Source organism: Maylandia zebra, linkage group LG16 (genome assembly GCF_041146795.1).
Source record: "Maylandia zebra isolate NMK-2024a linkage group LG16, Mzebra_GT3a, whole genome shotgun sequence".
Taxonomy (NCBI): Eukaryota; Metazoa; Chordata; class Actinopteri; order Cichliformes; family Cichlidae; genus Maylandia; species Maylandia zebra.
The window spans coordinates 20,290,536-20,312,357 of record NC_135182.1 but is presented as its reverse complement, the minus strand read 5'-3'; the positions used below and the strand labels follow the sequence as shown (position 1 = coordinate 20,312,357).

General features: G+C 39.8%; 1 long non-coding RNA gene across 1 annotated transcript in view; it reads right to left on the bottom strand.

Moving 5' to 3' along the window:
- Positions 1–885: 885 nt before the first annotated feature.
- LOC143412880 (uncharacterized) overlaps positions 886–21,822 on the bottom strand; it is a 55,040-nt gene continuing 34,103 nt past the window's right edge. Inside the window, exon 3 of the long non-coding RNA XR_013093397.1 lies at positions 886–960. This is a non-coding gene — a long non-coding RNA (uncharacterized LOC143412880). The remainder of the gene's footprint in view (positions 961–21,822) is intronic.

The window sequence follows — 21,822 nt, the reverse complement described above, 5'->3', positions numbered from 1 at the left end:
TCTATTATGATTAGATTTCTCCTTGACAATATGAAAAGATCAAATCAATATCTACTGAAATTTTGATGATCCACAAGTCACTCCCACCTCCCCATTCCCCCCCAGTCCCTCCTTCCCCAGGCTCTATTGAGAGAACATGATCTGACATCACCACAGTAGCATCAGGCTTTTCTCTGCCACTGTGAAAATATGTAACTTCGATTAGCGCGATGCTTAACAAAATGACCCCCGTTTTGGGTTTGCTCCCAAATCTTGCTGTCTGGGTACTGATGACAGGACCAATTGTGTTCCTCTTTAAAGCAATTCAATTAGGAGTCATTAGTCCTCTGAGTGATTACCAGTGGCCTATCGATAGCAGGAAGGACACACTAATTAAAGGGCATTTAAATGTTTCTCGGTGTAGAGTAATGGGGAGAAACATAGCATTTAAAATGCAGTTTGTAGGAAAATATCCTTGCACAGCAAATGACCGACATAACATGTTCACTTTGCTCTCTGCAAATTCCCTTTATAGACACATATATGGTAATGGATCCCGTGGGAATACTAAAATGTGGTAATACAGCAGTCACCAAGAAGCTACTAGCCCTGCTGAAAAGCAGGTAAACATTCAGATGTGTGCTCATCCACTTTGGAAAAAAATTAAAATGACAGATAAATAGCAAACTGATGTAAAATGATGGCAGGTATTTATAGTGCATATGCCAAACTGAATATTCCTCTGCGAGGGAGGGGTGGATTATCTTTCATTTTTAATTGACTGTCAGTGCTGTGCATCTTTGAATTCATTGTATCAAAGATGGATAGGTACTTTCACTGCCTATCATGAAGTTAATTCCATTCTGAGATGAATTGGAGTGATAACGCTGAAGAAAGGTGACTTACTCGAAATCAGCTTCCCTTTTTCATAATACGCTGCTTTTATTCTTGTGGTTTTACAGGATGTGCTCTGAAAATCATCTGAAATTAAAACAGAGACAATCTGTGTATTAACAAGACGAATACAGAAATGTCTGCCTTTTAAATGCACTCTCAAAACTAGCTCATTGTACTCTGAGTGTCATTAAACAAATTAAGTGCTTCAGCATTGGCACAGGTCGCAGAATCATGCTTAATATACACATGCATTTCCATAGACTCATCAACTACAAAATAAGGACACTGCAGCTCCACAGTGTTGAGAGGACTGCTTTGTGTTAACATAGCGAGAAAGATATTGATTAAAGTATGATAAGAAAAAGCTCCAGTCCCAGGGCAGAGTCTCCACAGTTATGATTAAATAGGGTGCACAGAGATAGGACCTATATCTCACACACAAGCCAACCTTGTGCATCTATATACAGCATATGAGCTAATCCTAAAAATAGCTGTTTTCACATTAAAGAAAATAGCGTCTATTATAGCACCTTACTTTGGGTTCAACTTTGGGTCGTAACTTGTCTGTGGAATAAGACAACAACTGAAATGATGAAATCCAAACCCTTGAAAAGGTTTCTAAAAAGTTAGTATACTAACATACTACTCTGACATTTAAAATAACTGTTAATAAACTAGTGTTGTGTTACAGATTGTGAGCATCTGCATAATCATTAGCAACAGAGAGAAGAATTTCCAGGCATATTAAAGACTGCAGCAAAAGCATCACTCTGCTGTTCGGTTTCTGAAATGACCTCAATTCACAAAAATGTTTATGTTACCAAACTTTTCATTTAGTAGAGCTTGTATATGATCATTTATCTCAGACTGACATCTAATATTATATTACATATTTTGGAATGATATTTTCAGAGACCTATAAATGCCATCAGTACGATCTTCCTAAACGTTTGCATACATGCATATTTGTTGTGCTGAAATGGTTGAGGCTCAGCTTCATAATCAAAATATAATTATGTTCTACTATTATGTACAACACACCAATATACATCTAACACTGGTGTATAAAATCTTAAATTGAAGCAAAGAGTTTTAATAAATAAATATGAAAGTTTGGTTATTGTGATCTGATCAAGCCAACAAAGGTTGTGTCACCGCCTAAGAATAAACTCTTATAAGCTACTGCATGAGAACTGATACTGTATGTAAAACTCACACCAGTATGGTCCATCAAGTATCATCATACTGAATCTCCTGCAAAATCTTTTGCAGAGGATTAAAATATATTAAAATGTACCTGTAATTTGCACAACCTAATGACAGCAGGTGTGCTAAAAGAAACCGTTTGAAGTAAAAATGAAAAATAGCAACTAGAAACTCATGCTACCTGAAATACTTTGTTCAATCCTGGCAGGTTTGGGCTTTATATAGTGATGTGTATACTTTGCTACACAAGCCCTGATCTGTCATGCTGCTCAGTCCCTTTTATATTCTTCCCTGTTTTTGGTGGGGATTACAGGAAAAACGGGGAAGAATTTAAGTGCTTTACTATGGATTTGGTCGACACTTTACATAATATCTCGAATCTGCAACCTGAATACAGCAAACAGTCTTCAACTACCAATGAGCAATGGAGAGAACAAGGTATAGTTTCCAGATTTCCTTTGTAATAACATAAAGCCTTGTTGTTATTTTGTGTAAAACATATTACTTATATCACTATAACATGAAAAAATGCATCCTAACTGCATTCCCTGGATTTAGCTACACAGCTGAAATAACTGTGAAAAATGTCCCCTTGGTCTGACTTTTATTCCTCACCTTATTCCCAATGTCATTCATTTGCCACTGAAGGTAACAAGCCTTTTCCACTCGGTGCTCTGTAACGGCAGACCTTTAATAGCCATTTCCCGGTGTGGCGAGGGGAGAGAGGGGGAACATGTTTATTTGTGTGTCTGCACATGCTTCTCCAGCGATTCTCTCTGCTCCACTCACCCAGCTGCTGGCTGGAGGAGTGATTCATGGGCCTGACAGATGCCTGGTGCAGCTGGATCTGTCCTTGATCATCCCAAAAGCCTGGACAGCACTGTCATTCACCATTGCCCAAATTATCTCTGTATTGACTGCAGAACCCTCTGTGACAGCACTGTAATGGCTAATTACCCAGGATGCTTTGGGTACTTTTAAACCCCAGAGTGTTCTCTTGCTGTCTTGCCATGCTGCTGCTAGCTTATCCTGTCGTTGTGAGGGCCAGTGTTTTCTCTAACCCCACCTGAGCACCACAGCCCGAGGATCCCAATGCAAAATGCCAAGAGAAACGAAGAAATAATATCCTCTTTTCCCTAATATATGATATCAAAGTAACAGCAGTGTCAGTGAGAGACACGCACGCAGAGTTTCACAGAGGGAACAGAACATACAGTACTGTTTATGGTTTGTCTATTTCTCTATCCTTCTCTGCATGTCAGGGGAACTGCATTGTGAAACACACACAGTTAATTATCAAAATCTGTCTCAAGATGTTAGAAAAATTGCCTAGCTCTTCCTCAGCATGTAAATACCGAAAAAGATAAACATGAATAATTGCCAGAAGTTTTCATTACCAAGAAGTCGGCATACTAATCTACAATTCTAAACCCGCAATGTTACTTCAGACTTTGACTTGCACTTCAGGAGGAAGCTGACAGGGAGAAGTGAAAGGAAATGAACGGAGAGACAGAAAGAGAGAAGGAGAAGGTGAGGGAATAGAGGGTACAAAATCCCATCCTGACTGTTAGAGAAGATGATGAGGTCCCCTGAGAATGGACAGAGTAGAGAGGGAGCAGCTTTTCCTCACAAAGATTCTAGTAATTTGCCACATCCTGTCCGCACACCAGGCATGGAAGCCACTCTGTCCTTAATTACCAGGATAACAAACCCATCCCCTCCCTGCTCCTCATTGTCCTGTTCTCCTCACAGTACCCCCACTCCTTGGGCAACGCCATCACTTCCCAGGCTTCCTACGCTCTTCCTTCCAATCAGTATAAATGAATGGCCTTTGCTGCTGTTTGCCATGAGTGGATGGATGGACACCAAATAAAGTGACAAAAGCTGAAGGAACGACTGTCTGAGTTAGCAGCTCTGTGCTTGACTGGCAGACATTATAGTCACAGAAAGGCCTCACCGGGATAAAGGAGCAGTTTACAGGTAAATCATCCTAATAAACTGTCAATAATACTAAATCATTCCTTACATCATCACAGCAATATTTTTGCAACACTAAATCTATGCTCTCTTGCTTCAAGTGTCCAGAAATTATATTTAATAAACATTCAAATCTTTACTGTATGACACTGCAAACAGCGCAGCTTGTAAGGACATCACTGTCAGGAAACGACCAGCACATAGAGGCCGTGGCCTCTCCGTCTAGCCGTCGTCTGTCACCTCCAAGATGGCGCCGTGTCTGCTTCGGCTTTATTTGCATTGGCATTTTGCATACGTATGCGTTGCTGCATGAATCCTGCACTGTAAAAAAAAATCGTGATATAAAAGTATTTTACTGTCTATTTCACAGTTTTGTACTCTTCTTCTAGAATATCATTAAATTCACATATATAGACAGTGATTTTACATTTCAAATGTAAATTAACGTAAAATCACTGTAAATGTAATACAACATAATTTTCATGTTTTTTAAATGTATCTGTCTGTACATATGCTTATTTAGATTGTTAAAATACATTCACAAATGCATCATAATTTCACAAATATTTGTCCGTTATTTGAAAGATTGAACTTGAACTATTATTGTTATTCAGGGCAATCGTGGCTCAAGAGTTGGCAGTTCGCCTTGTAATCAGAAGGTTGCCGGTTTGAGCCCCGGCTTGGACACTCTCGGTCGTTGTGTCCTTGGGCAAGACACTTCACCTACCACCTACTGGTGACGGCCAAAGGGGAATTATAACATGGAATTGTAAAGCGCTTTGAGGGTCTCATAAAGCGCTATATGAATGCAATCCATTATTATTTAAGTTAACTGTGTATTTCTGTACATTTAAGTATTATTATTCATATTGCTGCATTCATTGACCTTTTTAATAGGTAATTTCATTGTTTAATCACATTAAATTGTTCCTAATTTAATGTTTAAAAGCACTTGAAAAAGGCAAAATCCCATGTAAGATTAGGGCAACAAACTGCATTGTCATTACTGAAAATAACCGTATTTTCATGGGAAAGTTGTTTTCTGTTATTTTCTGGTATTATTTTGTTGCCCCAGCTGCCGGAATATTACTGTTTGTTTAGGTTTTTTTTTTTACGGTGTGACTATGCAGCATCAAAACAAAGGGGGAGAACCAGGCGTGACACTACAGTCCTGCCTTGCTACATACAGATACATTCAGCTCAGAGGGAATGACAAGGCTGTATTAGTGCAGTGTTTGTACGCCTTTTCAGTGAACAGGCAGTGGGAGGGTCTGATATTCCTAGGGGTGAAGGGGTTAGAGGGGTGTGTGTGTCTGTGTTACCAGTCACCTGCTGCTAAATCCTATTAGCAAGGCCTGGGGGTTAAACCAACCATCACCATTAAAGGCCTGTCAGGGGAAAGCCCACAAATAATAGGGCTGATCGCTACAACTGACAAATAATTAGGTGCTTTGATAGAGGATAATCAATTAGAGATAATAGGAACAGGCTTGACATTCTGAGATGTACCAGAAAGAGGGAAATAGTAAGAAAGACAGCAAAAAAATGTTGATGAGAAATTAGATTTAAGGTTTTTATTAAAGACAATAAACCTTATTTTTAAAGAAGTACAGATCGAAATCTAAGAAAGAGTATTACATGGTCAATCAGTCAGCAATTATTTTCTAGACTAATTATTAATTTGATGTGTTCTTGAAAACAATAATAAATGGTCTGTAGCAGTATCCCGAAGCCCAAGGCACACTCATGTAACTGCCATGTTTGAACAGTCCCAGATATTAAATTTAGTGACCCATTAGACTGAGAAAAGAAGCAAATCCTCACAAACGAAAAGCTGCTGACATTTTTTACTTTGAAAGTTACTTACTGATTATCATAATAGTAGCAGATAATTTTTCTGTCACTTGGATAATCAACTAATTGTCACATTACTCACTCTAAAATGCTATTTTACTTAATTTTTTGCAAGATAATGATGTAAGCACCATAATACATACACCAAATCTTTACTACTGTTTGTGCCCAATGATCCGAAAAATAAACCCATTCCTTTCTTAACCTCTAGCTCTTCAAATATGTACATTCTAGATGCTAACAGGGGAAAATGGGCTGAGGTAAGATTTGGTTCAGCTAAAACCCAACTGGCTAAAATGTAGCTTTGCTTCTATCTTTCAGAAACTGCAACAGATTCTTGTACTTAGTTAAATAACACAGCTGTATTCAGACTGCATTTCTTTGAGCACAGAGCGAACGGTCTTCTTCACCAAGGACAACAGAGCGTGTGGTTCTAGGTCTCACCGCCTGTAGGTGAGGAGTACAAGTCAATATCCTAAAGCTGATATAGTTCAAGGATTAAAGCATCTGCCTAAATATTTCCATATGTTTGCTAACATAAGGGAAAAGGAGGTGAGAAAAAAACTGGCAAAGGTAGTGTTAAATGAGATGAGAAGTGACAGTTTACATTTCCAGCCACAATTAACACGTTGATGGCGTTTTTCGCCGGGCCCCTCACAGTGATAATGCCTGTTGTCAAATCTGTTTAGCACGCCAAATCTCCTGGAGCCTTCAGCTAGGCAGCAAGCTTTTGACAGATTGAAGGTTCAGAGATAGGCTATCATGACAGATGGAAGCTGGCATCGATGTTCAGCTCTCGCCAATCACAGGGGACCTGCCCCCCTTATTCTGCGGGGCGCAGCTCCGCAACCTTCCCCCCTCTGATGGGAGCAGGGGATGGCATTGTTAAGCAGTGCATCTGTGAGACTCAGTCTCCTCTGATGGAAGCATAAGGCAAAGAGCTCTCAAGCAAAAGACGGCCACTGCTGTAAGCGCATTTCAGATATGATGGGAGGCTAGCTCCAGGGAATTGTGGAAAAGAAAAACTTTGAAACATTTTGAGGAGCAGAAGAGGACCCAGGAGAGAAAAGAGCGACTGCAGCAAGCCTCAGCTATTCAGTAATACCATCATTAAATTTGATTATTACCTAAATGCTGGCAAATGCTCTGCAGTCACACCACAGTGGAGTTTGACAGAAACATTTACTTGATCACTCTTTATATCTGATTAGTAGAATGACATTTTTCTCATGACCAACAGAATCACACCTGTTAAATACTCAATACTGAGAAGGGAAATCAATTTAGATAGCCTTGGCTTGTGTATAAAGTCCTCCTTAGAACTCATACTACAGTATGATTACCCTTAATGAGATCCATCTGAAACAGTGGCACAGGAGAAACTCATTAAACTGAGCTTGTTCTAATCAGACAGGCTTATATGGATTTTGCAGACATCAGAAATTGTTCTGAAAAAGAAAAATACACCAGGGCCTCTGAAACAGAAGAGGGGATCTGATAATTAAGTATCTGCCATGCGCTGATGATATCACGAGTGTTAATGATCACTATGACAGTTCACGCAGCACCCAGTTGATTTACAATACACCTACTGCGAGGCACCACTGCGACAGCCACTGCAGCAAACAGACTCAAGTGAAAACAGTTTAGTATAGATTAAAACGACATAAGTTAGATCTAATAGGCGCTCTTAGGGAAAAGAATTAAATGCTTACTTGCACTAAAAAAATGTCCATAGGTAGACAAGTTTGAGATGCAGCGTTGTTGGTTTACTTGCTGGCAGGCAGCCCTCTAAGTTGTTTGGTCTCTCCCTCCCTGTTTAGGCGAACACATTGTTGATTCAGACCCATCATGTTGAGGCTTGAGGTCACCCTGTCTCAGGCTTGGCTAGTTAGCAGCAGCCCACCTGATGGCCCAGAGGAAATCACAGCAGCCGCACTCACAGGAGAGGGCCTGACAGCCAGGCCCCGCACCAGAGAGAGGGGTCCAGCTAAGGGGGTGGAGAGAGGTGGGTCAGTATGGGGGGAGGGAGAAAAAACAAGGAGAGGGTTCTGAAAAGGGGGGAGGTTGGGGGCTTCAAAGGCAGGGAGGGATGAGACATAGCTAAAGAGGGCGCAATAGTGATGGTCACGGCTGTATTAAGGCTGCTAAACGTACAGCATGAAAGAAAGGAAACAGGAGTTGATAAAGTGAGTGAGGCTACCTTACTGGGTGGTACACCGTAGAAGAAAAACAGAGCTGAGAAGAGAAGAAGACAGCTCTTGGGTTAAGTTGTATGAGAAGAAGAGGAAGGTCCAGTCTGTGTAAGAGAGTGATGGGGATCCTCATTCACAAAGATGGATGGCTCAAATTTGGGGGGGAGGGGGAGGGATTTCTTTCCAGCATTATATATGGATCTATACAGGGAGTTGGTCAAATGGTCTAGTTGTCTAGTTTTTCCAACATCTAACAGCAGTTTCTGTTCAAGCAGAAGCAAAACTGCACTGTGTAAATGAAGTGAGGCATCAGTGTAAGCTATCCTGGGGCAGTGATGCTGCTCTTGCAGAGAAAACGTTGGCTGTAAAATGCTGTGATGAACAGCAGACATTTCCAGTTCACAAGACTCCCAGTCTCTCCTGAGAGTCTGCTTCATCCCTATTATAGCCAATAATAGCCCATTGTAGTCAAATGCTCTTTCTCTTCACTGTGACTGAATGAGGACACATTATTTACCGAGAGGAGACAACGCTAATACACGGCTGCAGAAAACTGCTGACAGGAAGAGGGCAAAAATCATAGGTTTTCCCTCCTAGAGGACGTTGCACTTCTTTTATATTTATAGTTATGTTTAATAGCATCCCACAGTCTGTCAATACACCTCCAGACAACCTCCACAGTCGCTTTCTCATTGCCGGTTCAACTACAAGGTGTTGGATCTGAGGAGATCAATACTTTTTTCCCTCCATTTCTACAATAGGAGTGCATTGACACTGATGAGGTCAATCAGTGACATATGAAAGTAAAGACATGTCTTCAAGGTGGTAAAACCTACATACCTTTTACGACCAGGTTAAAAAAAGAAAAGACAGGATTTTAAAGGTTAAAGATACAAAATACTTAGAAGGCCTATAATTTCAAATTCAATGATATACATATAGGAACATAACTTAAATGTGTGATTGCAGTTTGCACACATAATGAGCAGGGACAAATTAAAATGTAAAAAAAAAGAGAACTAATTAAATGAGTCCTTTAATACTCATTAAAAGATCATCTTAATTGATAAAACTCCTTTTTTGTCTGGAGCATGCCAGCAGGGCAATAACTGCAAAATGCAGATCAAATCTTCACTGTATTCATCACTCACTTTCTTTAGGTTTCCGTTTTGTGCTTATGTCTAAAGGCATCTGAGACAAATGCCTCACCATAAAGTCATACACCATTAATGCAGTCAGTGGTGCTGCAGCCTCAGAATCTTATTATCTTAGTTGGTTCAGCCTCATTAGCTGTTCTATGCATATTAATGGGTGGGAAATGGAAAACTATACCCCATTTAAGAACAAAACATGCTCAAAGTACTGGCTGCTTCTAGGTTATAGGACATAACTCACTCTGCAAATTGCTATCATCGGGCTCCTGGCAGAACCCTGCTGTTTTCTTTACCCAAAAGCCCCTTGTTCCCTCGCAGAGACAGAGTTTCATTAACCTGCACTGCATTCAGATGCCATTATGGCTCTAATTATGGCGCATGCTCTTATGAAGAACTGCCTGGGTTCTTGGAGACTTTTATGTCCAGCTGTCCTGTCACCAAGGCCAGGGTCATCTCCACTGCTGCCGAAGATACAGACAGAGACGATGTGCTAATCTCTGATGCATTGAAGCTGGCTTTGTAGACTTATGCAGGCTTATCTATCATGGTCACGACTGCATTAGACATAAGACCTTAAGTTTGTAGGCACTGAAGCACAAAGAAGAGGAAATTAAATTCTTCTCATCTACCTCCTCAGCTGTGTCCAGATTGCATCAGTCAAAAAAAAGAGGATCTCTTGAGGATAAAACTGGCACCTAGCAGTTCAGGGGTAAGTCTTTGTCTTATGTTTGCTCCCCATAATAAAAAGAAATTCTTGTTATATATTTTATCTATCTCCATTTAATTATTAGCAAAGCAACCAAACTGCAGCTTTTTGTCATTCTAGACTCAGCACATCTGCCAACACACCAATGGAGACCTTAGCTTGGGAAACAAATAAAACCTCTGTCCAGTGTCTCATTATCCATGAAACTATCTTCTTGGCTTCCTCGGTCTAATCAAAGAGAAAGGAAACACAGGAACAAGCTGAAAAATTCCAACATGAGGGAGCCTGAAATAGTTCCCTCAGCATTGAGCATTGCTCACTCACAGCAGATAGCAAAGGTAAGGAGATCCTTTGGCAGGTGCTTTGGGCTGTCAGAGCTGTAGATGAGCTCTGCTGCTGGATAACATCTTGCCAAATGCTCGAAGCTTGTCAGTTAACAGTCTGCCAGAAAAAAAAGGTGGACAGTTACTAACCTCTCAAAGAAAAGACAAAGGCCGAAGGTAAGTTTTGAACAATAAAAAGAAAGTTTAGACTTTCTTGAGAAAAATAATTAGCAGTATTTTACACTGATTAAATTCAAGATAAAATGGTTTGATGGTTTTAAAAGAAAAGATCCAAGGAGAGTTTTTAAAAGTTTTTCATCAATGTTTTTAACAATCTACAAGACATATGGAAGTTACAACCTTGTTTTGAAACACATTAAGACACTTTATAAAACATGATTGGCATATCTAACTGAAAATTTTATGAAGACAAAGTATAAAACATTGAAAAATATATGGTTATTTTGGATGTGACATCAAAAACTGATAAGAGTAGGTCTACATTCATCACCTATAATTTTAAAAGCATCCATAAGCATTCAAGAACTAACTCGATCGGCTGAAAGGATTTCAGCTGCTCAACATTTCAAGGCCTTATTGTGTTCGTCATTTTAATTCTAAGTATTTAAAAATAGTTGACATATCTGAACTGCTGGAAGGACAGTGGAGCAACCAGACTCTTTTATTATTGAGCCATGCTGATGTTAAGAGTGCAGAATGTGGTCTCGATTTGCTTAGCTGAACTAGCATCATCTGGAAAGGCACCAGAGTTGCTCCAAAACATGTAAATATCATTTGGCATTAAAGTTACCTTCACAGATTTATAAATTACTCATACCGTGTGCACTAACACTCCCCTACATTATCACGCATGCTGGATTTTGAACTGTGTGCTGATAGCAAGCCGGAAGGTCCCTCTCCTATTTTCAATTTTTGATTCGTCAGACCACAGGACAATTTGCACACCTCAGTCGATCTAAAATGAGCTCATATCCAGAGAAGGCATTTCTGGATCTTGTTTTAAAGTATATCTACAAAGTTTTAAAGTATATCTACAGAGGCGATGACAAGCTTTGTTTGCATTTACGCATTGCATAAATCGCTCAATCAAGACATGCTACATTTATTTTATTTCAAACAATGTTAGTATAAAAGGGTTCTCTGGAGACCTGTTAGTAACATAAGCCATAAGCCAATGATGCAGTTTGACAATCAAACACAAAGAAAATAAGCCCTAACACGTCAGTGATATGGAATTTAACAAGGAACATGAAGTCATACTTTTACAAGTGCTGCTGTTCTTGATGAGAACCTATCGTGACCCAAAATGTATGCCACTTAATCACTATGATTTCATGACTAAAATAATGAATCTGACTTATTGATCTGTTTGTATCGAGCCTCATGGAGAAACTGATCTCAAGTGCTTGAGTGTTATATTTCGAGATTAACTGATAGATCTCTCCAGTAGCTCCAGCTTCTTAACTTCAATGATACTCTATTTAAGAGTGTCACTTTAAGAGCAAGGTTTTGTAAGAGGATATCTTTCTGTGGATTTGCATGACTAATAGACAATCAATCTGAATTAATGTGACTTTATGATTGAAAACACAGTTGAAGTCTATGCATTTGCAAAGTGCATCGCTAATTCCAATAAGCCCTTTTCCTATCTAAATAATTTTGCTTTAATTATAACAATGAGCCACAGTTAGATAAATAAATAACTTCACTGTCCTCCCTGGAATTGTGCTGATGCGGAGGCCTGCCTAGGCATTATAAACCTAATTAGCAGAAGATTACTATGCAGTGTGCAAGGCTGTGGTCCAGAAAGACATCATTAGGTCTTCTGATGGGGATATGCCTTCAGCACATTGATTGTTTTTCGCTCCAAGAACAATGCAGATTGCAGACTTTATAATTGGGCTTTCAGGTCACTTGTGACTTCACTTCTACTATGTGTGGCTGATGATCTCTATTCAAACAAAAGAAGCTGATAACAAAAACACATTCCCACCAAGCTCATGGAATTAGTAGAATGTCCATGGATTGTAAGGCACACCATAAAACTCAAAGAACAGCATAACTATTCAACAGAAACAGATGAAGTCAGATATTCTTAGCACAATGACACTGGTGCTGCTTGACTTAATTCAATCTTGAATGAAAAAAAAATGCATTTTTCAATCTATACCAATAATACTCAATATAAATATATTTTTATGTATTACCACTAGTTACCACATGATAGAATGTAAAGGTAACTTAGAGAAAAAAGGTGAATGTGAGCTGATCGTGTCAGCAGACCGAGAGGTCACTGGAGACAAAGAGATGATGTCCAAATCACTACCTCTCATTTAGTAAAGAGGGTGACTAAAGTTGACTAAAGAATTGTTGTACTCTCCAGCCCCCCTACTATTCAAAATTGAATAAGCGGAAGAGAATGGATGGATGGCGAATTGTTGAGATGTTTGTTTAAAAAGTTAATCCTCTGGAGGAATCCCGAGGTGTTTTGAACTCACTAGTGGTCTAGGTCTGACCCAGATATTAAAACTCTTGCCGTTCCCAACTACCAAGAGCTTATGATTGGGTAGAATATAGACTGAGTGGCAAATGAAGAGATATGCTTCTAATCTAAGCTCTCTTTTTTAAACTCAGCTGTCAGCTGCAATGTGTAAATCACTGCCAATACTTCACTGCTGTCAAAGTTCATTTTACTTTTACTTCACAGGACCATGTGGTACTTGAAAACCTTCACTGCAACTGAGTCCCAGCTCAATGGAGGAAATTCACTATATTCTAAGAGACTATTATAGCTTCAAAACTGGTGTGGGTGATTTCAGTATGAAGTAAGCAAAACAAAATCTCCAAAAAATTGTTAAAGTCATTGAAATGGAAACCATATACTCTATGAATCCCAGAAGACAAAGCAAGGCAAGCAGAGGGATATATACTCAAATATGCAGTAAATAACTAAATAAATACATAGATAGTTGTTGAAAATTAAGTTTACCAAAATCCTTCCACAAGTATGTCTCAAAACTTAGCAGCAATCTTTGTACCACTTCTAGGCAGTTATTTTGACACCCCTATCTAAATGAATGGCAGCAAAACATAACTTTAATTACTGTAACATAAAGGTACATGCATAGAAACATTAGCCAAAATCCTTACAACATTTGCCCCAAATTTAAATCTAGAAAGCTGTTCCTCCACCAGATTGTGATTATGCTATACATGCCCTAATGTACTGAACACCGTGATCAACAGTGAACAAATTTCATAGGACATCAATTTATGAATAAAGAAATACAGAGAATATATAATAGATAATATATGAATAAAAAAACAATAAAATAAAATGACACCAAAATTACTAAATACAAGTATGAAAATACCATGCAATCATAAATTTTTTGCAGTCTTTTCCAAGACTTCCTGTTCAATCTAATAGTCAATTTTTAAAAAGCTAACATCATTAGCCAGAATCACTCTTGTTCTCCACATAGACTATTTACTTACAAGCAACCAATGCTTGCTCATTGATTGCTTAATAGAATTCAGATTACAAGTAGAGTACAAACACTAGTACTCCAAATACACAACACTAAGTACATTCAAATGCAGTTTGACTGTAGTTTATTAAGGACATTTTGTTGTACACCAATCAGGCATAATATTATGACTTTATAATACTATTGTAAAGTTATAATACACTTTATAACACTATTATAATCAGGCATAATATTATGACCACTGACTGGTAAAGTGAGTAACACTGATATATTGTTTTTAATCATGGCACCTGTTAGTGGTTGGGCTATATCATGGATCAAGTGACCATTTTGTCCTCAAAGCTGTTGGGAGTAGGAAAAATGGGCAAGTGTAAGGATTTAAGCGAGTCTGATAAAACCCAGATTGTGATGGCTAGAGTGGAGACTGGACAATGTGGTTCGATCCAAGAAACGAGCTACTGTAGCTCAAATTGTCTAAAAAGTTCATGCTGGCTCGCAGTTTGTTGTGTATGGAGCTGTATGGGTGCAGACTGGTAAGGGTGTCCATGCTGACCCTGTCAACTGCCAAAAGTGCCAACAATGGGCATCTGAGCATCAGAACTGGACCACAGAGCAATAGAAGAAGGTGGCCTGTCTGATGAATCACATTTTCTTTTACATCACATGGATGGCTGGGTGTGTCGCTTACCTGAGGAACACCTGGTACCAGGATGAACTATGGAAAATTGGCAACCTGGGGGAGGCAGTGTGATACTTTGAGCACTGTTTTTCTGGGAAACCTTGGATCCTGCCATCCACATTGATGTTACTTTGATATGTATCACCTACCCAAGCATTCTTACAGACCATGTATGGTTTAAGGCATTAGGGAAACATTTTTTTTCCTGATGGCTGTGGCCTCTTTCAGCAGGATAATGTGCCCTGGTACAAAGCAAAATGGTTCAGAAATTGCTTGAGGAGCACAACAATGTTTGAGGTGTGACTTGGTTTCCCAATTTCCCAGGCCTTTATCCAATTTATATCTGTAAGACGTGCGCAACAAATAACTCTATCTATGGAGGCCCAACCTCGCAACTTAAAAGACCAACAAAAGCCATTGATAAGAAAAATTAGATGTTAGCAAAAGGAAATTCTTTTGCTAACATCTTGGTGCCAGATACAAAAGCACACATTCAGGGATCTGGTGGAGTCCATGTCTCGATGGGTAAGGACCAACGCAATATTAGGTAGCTGGTTATAGTGTTATGCCTGATCGGTGTAAGTATTGGTAAGAAAATTAGACTAGAAAGAAAAGCACTTACTCACATGCTTCTTTAAATATTATCAGTGAAACAAGAGCTGGCCCTGAGATTCAAGCTTGGTTTCAGGTTTAGAAATAGCCTCAGCCTCACCATAGGAATATATTGTTACAGTCACGACTTCCCAGTCGCAACTCTCTAGATTTCTCCTTCATTAGTCACATAAGCACAGAGGTCCCCCAGAAGAACTATGTGATCCCCATGTGATGCCCTCTCCAGGTGCCGGTGATGCCAGACTTACATTTGTATATATTCATCCTGCTTTGATTTATGCACTTCCTTCCTGCTGTAGGTCAAAAAGGCAGTTTTAAAACCAAAAGTTTCAATGTCTGAGGCATCAAAATGAATGTCAGGATAACATAGTCATACTCAGATTTACACTTTAGGGTTTTAAGGTCATAAGAATGAAAAAATATAACTATAAATATTCTAATGCTCTCTTCTGCTTGAGTTGCGCTTTGTTTGCTTACTTTGCATTCCTCTATCTGTGTTCATAAGAGAGCATGTTTAATCAGCTTTGCTTGCTGCCCTCCTAGCTGGACTCACCCATCGTATGTCTGTCTCCTGCACCTCGTTCTCTCTGGCTGCCGTTTGTAACAGAACAGTACAGCCCCATTTGAGGTATGATAATCAGCTGATTAGCCAGCGAAGTCCTTCTCCCAGAGGCTCCTTTGTGTGCAAAATCCTCACACTCAATTGACATGTGGACATCATCAAGCTGATGAAATGCAATTGTAATGAACAAGTGAGGCAGAGCATCTGCAGTGGGACCCTGAACAAAAAGGACCCTTCCCTCCTGACATGCTAATGCTGAAAACTGCTCTCTGCCTGTACTTCCCGTGGGTCCCTCATGGAAATGTGAAGAGATGCATATTCAAACCAGTACCTTCTGAGGGGGATAGATTTACGAAGAGAGAGATGGGAGGAAAAAAAACTCAGTGTGGACTTGGCCAAATGCTAATTCTGAGACAGATTATATTGCATCACGCGCAGTAATGATCTGACAGTTCATTTGTGAGGAGAGTTCAGGATCTGAGGTTTAATGCTTGGGTGGACGCAGGTGCTGAGCCCCAGCTTCTCAAAGCTGTCAGAGGAAGGCAGGGGGCTGCTGTCAAATTATCCCAGTTAAAAAGGCTGAGGCGCCTGCAAATATGAAAGACATTTAAGAAATTAATGCATTCGTATTCAACACATATTGCAACAGTGTTTCATTAGAGGTGCTCTAGTCATATTAAAACTGACATCTGACCTTTCACATTTCTCTGAGGCACTCTGAAACATTCTTATTACATACATGCATAAGTCAAAGAGAAGGCAATTGTGATAACTAGCAATAATTAAACAAACTGACATCTTAGCACCATCATTTCCCTAATACTTCTCTTCTTTTTGCATTACGCTAAAGAATAATTATAAAAGCTGTATGTGTATTTAAGGGTGAAAACAGAAAGAATGGAGACGGTGTGCCTATCACACACACCATCATTTTCTCCTCATTGTTTTGTCTTATCAAGGAGATTTATTGTATTACCATTGCTTTTTTGTTACTGCATAATCTTGCCTTGATTATGATAAGCATGCATAATGGAGACAAATTCTATACAATTTCCCTGATCAACATTTTCTGCTTTCATGCATAAAACATTTATCATAAACAGACACAAGGAGGAAAGTCACGGGGGCTATCAAAGTCAGGATTTCATAAATTAAGTAAGAACATTTCTCAACATCATATTTCCAGCACACAGCAGCTTGCAAAGTTCCTCTGAGTAAATCAGACTTTTTCCAGTTTAAATCTTTTAGATATTTGCATGTTCAGTCTAGAACTGTGATATGAAATGCAAGTACAATTGGCAAAGGTCAAGTCAAGCTAACAGACTGATGATGCCATACATATTGTTCTATAAGGATAGATGTAGGTCATTACACTTATGGCCTCCAGCCGAGCCATTCCATGATGACAGGACCTCTGGGCTTGGACCTCAGAGACAGAGCAAATGGGCAGTCAGCAGGCCCCCTGCTTTCTGGGCCTTTTGGGTCGTTGAGGTGTCAAGGTAAGAGGGGGTCGTGGACCCTGAAATCCAGCCTCACACACTTCAACACCATTCCTAACCCGATATAAGCACAACTAGACCCTAGGCTCTGAGGTGGACTCCCTCCCACCAGGTGTTCAGGATGGCATACATGTCTTCAGGGTATGGAGTGCTGCTGGCTGCCCGGGACTACACATGGTGCTGGGGGTCAAACATGGAGCCATGCTGGACCAGCTGTCGCTTTGCTGTTTGCCCCAGCTCTGAGCTAAGCCCGTTGGAGGGGGCCAGATGCGCAACTCAGTCACTCTTCTACAGCTCACTGCAAAATAGGTTTTGCTATCTGACCAGAGTGCTTTGGCATTATTTTGCCAAAATCATTGCAACAAATAATCAGACATATTTGTTATGATCATTGCCAACTTTGGTTCTCTGCATAACAGCACAGAGTGTGAACGCAGTTCCAGTATACCTCCAATAATTGACACGGTCACAGTTCTGTGTTCCCATTCAGCATACAAGGGCATCCATTAATTTGAAAAGGCTAAGCTACCATGCTCACACATGTACGCACCTAGATCACAGACTCCGCACTGCTTTGGAAGCAGCAGCACTCCATCTTCTGTCTAACTGCAGCTAAAAGCATGAAAGCAGCAGTGAGATTTCATTTGGCTAACTGACTGAAGGCACTGAGGGAGTAAAGCTCGCTGGAGAGATTTATACATCCAGTCTGACGCCTCCTGCTCCCTATAATAGAACAAAAGCTTGTTGTCTCTTCCAATTACAGATGTCAAAACGCTTATTTTGAGGGTTGTGATCTTTTCCCTTTTAATCTGCAAAGATAAAAGGTCTCAGCTTCATTAGCATGTGTTCTCTCCCCCTAGACTCAGATTCCCTGCAAGCAGCCAGCTCAGCCTAACAGACTATTACCCACTCTTGGGGCCATTAAGGTCTAACATTAATGATGTGTAATTAGCATATGATGACAAATAATAACAATGCACACCCATTCAATGTAATGGAGGGGGGGTAGGATAATAACATGGAATCCCACTGTTTCAAGCCTACATAAAGCTCACGATATCTATGTTTTATTGCCTACGCTGTTGTTCATAGGTATAATGGAGTGGTGTGTACTGCGTGTGCATAAATTATTCAAATTAATATGTTTATCGGGAAATATCACAATTACAATACATCAAAGTGCTTAATCTGCAAAAAGCCTGACCGTAGTTTAATTATACTCCGCGGCAAAAGAAGCAAATTTTGATCTAATTTTGAGAGCTTCAGCCTTGTTGTGTATGTGTGAAAAACAGAGATTTTTTTTTTTGCTAAACCTTTAAGTGCAATATGTACACAAACCTGTATAGCAGCCGAGTTAATGGGTCAAATAGGCAATTACTGAGTCTTTTTTTTAGCTCCTCCTACCTACTGTATATTCCTAATTTATCTATTAAAAATAATGACTGCAAGAACTCAAGTTAAACGGAGGGGTATTAGTAGACAAGTGATCAATTATACTGTAGAACAGAGGCAAAGCAATCAGAAGTGACAGACCGTCTTCAAACGGCTCTCCTCATCCATTAAACAGGCTGCCTGTTTGTGTCAGCTGTGGGTCTGGAAGAAAACCATACAATTAAAGAGACCCCGCATGTTTACCCACACACATTCATATGCAGCTCCAACATGGAGCATCTTGTATTGTGTTTTGCGTAATGCAGCACACGATGCATTTTTTATTTATTTTTTTAGTTTCCACATCTGTCACAAAACAACCCATCACCAATTATACTGAAGCACAAACACGGCCGCTTTTGAAATTTGTCGGTTACCTCCTGTAAAGAAGATGGTGGGGCATCTTGGAATCAAACTAATCAAAGCACCTCAAAAGTAGAAACTGAATGGATGTATTGACAAACGCAAAAGTGAGGTGCAGCCAAATTAAACAAGTGTGAGATGTTGCGAGACATCCTACTGTCTTTGTGCATTAAATGCGAATGGTGAAGTTTTAAAAATGGCCCTTTTATTTTGAAAAAAGCATCACCGAAAAGGCTTTCTATACAGAAAATGTTACTAGTGTTTCACTGGTCACTGATAACTGTAAAGCCAGGTAAAGATGAGCATTTGCAATATATTATCTACTGCAAGATTATGAAAAGTCTCACTGGAAAGGAAAAAATATTGAAATGGAGACCTGCATGAAGGAAAAGGATAAAAAGAAAAACACAGATTTCAGTTGTTTCAAATGGAATTTGCTGTCTGGGAACATACTTATTCTCTATTTTTCAAGCAAGCAAAGCAGGGCTATGCGAAGCCCTGTTTACAGCGCCCAGATCTCAAATTGACTTGCTAATGTTAACTTTTATTCCGTTGCCATGGGTTACCATGTCGTGTGATTTGACACCGAGCTACAGGCACTGCTGATTAGTAGCATCCAGTTCTGTCCATCTCTGTGCATCACTGAACCATCTGGTCATTTATTCACTAATAAGCCCCTAATGGCCCAAATATTCAGCAGCCTGTCATTGTGACATGGCAGAAAATGCCTACATCTTTCAACTCGCCTTGACATGCTGCTTGTTTCACATCAAAACTCGTCATTTACAGGAGAGAAACTCAGAGGGGTAAAAACTTGACCTAATCTGCAGTGTTAACACAGAGGCAAGGAGCTTTGTTATCTGCTAGACTGACTGAAAGGATGTTAATGCATTCATCCTTCTCCACCTCAAGATCTTCTTTTCTGCCACAGGGAGAAGGATATGAGCGCTGTCAATAGGAATTTGATTATGCGCACATTGATTCTACACTCAAAAAGGAAAGATTATGCGCAGCTCAGACCGTAAGATGCTGCGAGAGAATGTAACACGCGGCTCGCGGTTGTGCATTGTGTTCACGTCCAGCCTGTCATTTGTCGCCCAAAACATTGACTTTTTGCCATAAATATTTCCAGATGAACAAAGCCAGCTGGGATTGTAATTAGCGACATGCTACCATAAATTTAACCTTTCCCGGGACACTGGTGGCAACCAATTAACTAGCCATTGAATAAAAAATATCCTCAATTATCTGTCTCATTATGGCTATGTTGGCCTGCATGTGTAAAGAGCAAAGACAATGACCAACAAAAACAAGTTTCTGTTTTTTTAACGTTGACTTTATCTATTTACATTTAAGTAGTTAAAGTTAATGGGGAAAAAATCAAATTCATTAGAGTTACAGCAAGAATAGCAAAAATATGCAGTGATTGCTTTTGTGCGAGAAAACATGAAAGCACCGTAAAGTGTGATAAGCAAATAAGACACTTTAACACAAAATTCTAAATGAAATTCTAAAACAACCCTGTTCTCTATCATTGGTCTGATTGGAGTGTGAATGTGCTTCACGGTGACCGACTGGTTGCAGAACCTCTCTGTCAGCTTAACTAGCAGCCCAAGATGGTGTGAATGTATACTTAACTCCCTGTCACTTAGAAAGGCATGCACCCTGAGTCTCCATCAAGACGAGCTAAGTAAGATGGAAGACGAGCAGGCTTTGGCTGGAAAGGAGACGGGAAATGCCACCTTTGGTGAACTCGCCTGGGACCCAAATCTCTCAGACTTATTTGAATGTTGTGCTAAGGGTGAGAGGCTACAGAGCGTGTGTCTTTCACTTTCTATTGTAGAAATGTTAGGGTATGGCTGTTTGAGGGATTTACTTCATGCTGGAAGCACTCACAGGAAAATCCCTATTGTAGCTCATCTTTTCCCTGTTTAAATCTCCTACCATGCATTGGCATTGCAAACTACACCAGAAGGAGAGGAAATCAAATCATCTATGTCTTAAACCATCAGGCTTCATACAAAAATAAAGTTGAAACCATAGCCATCTGATAAAGGAAAGCAAGGGGAAAATGTTTTATGTATGCAGTACAGACTTGGACTAGAATGTGAAGCAGAGTATATGTTTTCAGTTCACTTTTTTTAAAAACCACTTATAATTAACCAAAGTATTTGAATACAAACAGTCCAGCCTGTCTGATGCCACTGCAGCTCTGTGGTCTAATTTATGTAAACTTGTTCCATTATATAGGCTGCTGAGAGCATCATTAAGGTTTGGCTTGGTTTTGGGAATCTTTTAAAAGCAAACCTACAATAAAGCACAGCCTGCTCATCTCATTTGCTCGGTGTGTTGGATGTGTATTCTAATGAATGGCTTACAACAATGTGACCTGCCAGTGCAAATAATTAACCTTAAGTGAAACCAATTACATACTTTTCTGCCATCGTGAAAGCCTCCAAAAGCAATCATGTATGGCTTTCCCCAGGAATGTTTTGCTGATAAAGAAACTAAGTAGAGGATTCGGGGCTATTCTGTAGCAACAAATGGACACTGAGAAGCCTCTTTATGCTCAGAGAGATATCTAAAGAGGAAGAAGATAAACAACAATTATACTGCTCTCCCTGTCAGCACAGCATGCCTTGGGTCAGTCCATTAGAGATCACTGTTTGGTGCACTCTTGTGCTGGAATAAGAAGTGCACCCGTTTGCGGCCAGGCTTTTGACTGGCAGTTGGGACCTGGAGACTGTGTGTGTTGTGAGCTGCCTGCGAATGCAGACGGGGGATATCCAGACATAAACTTCTGCTGTCAGCATGGGCAATCATGGCACTTCATTGTCCAGCAGCATCATTACAATATGGTTATCATCTGAGCT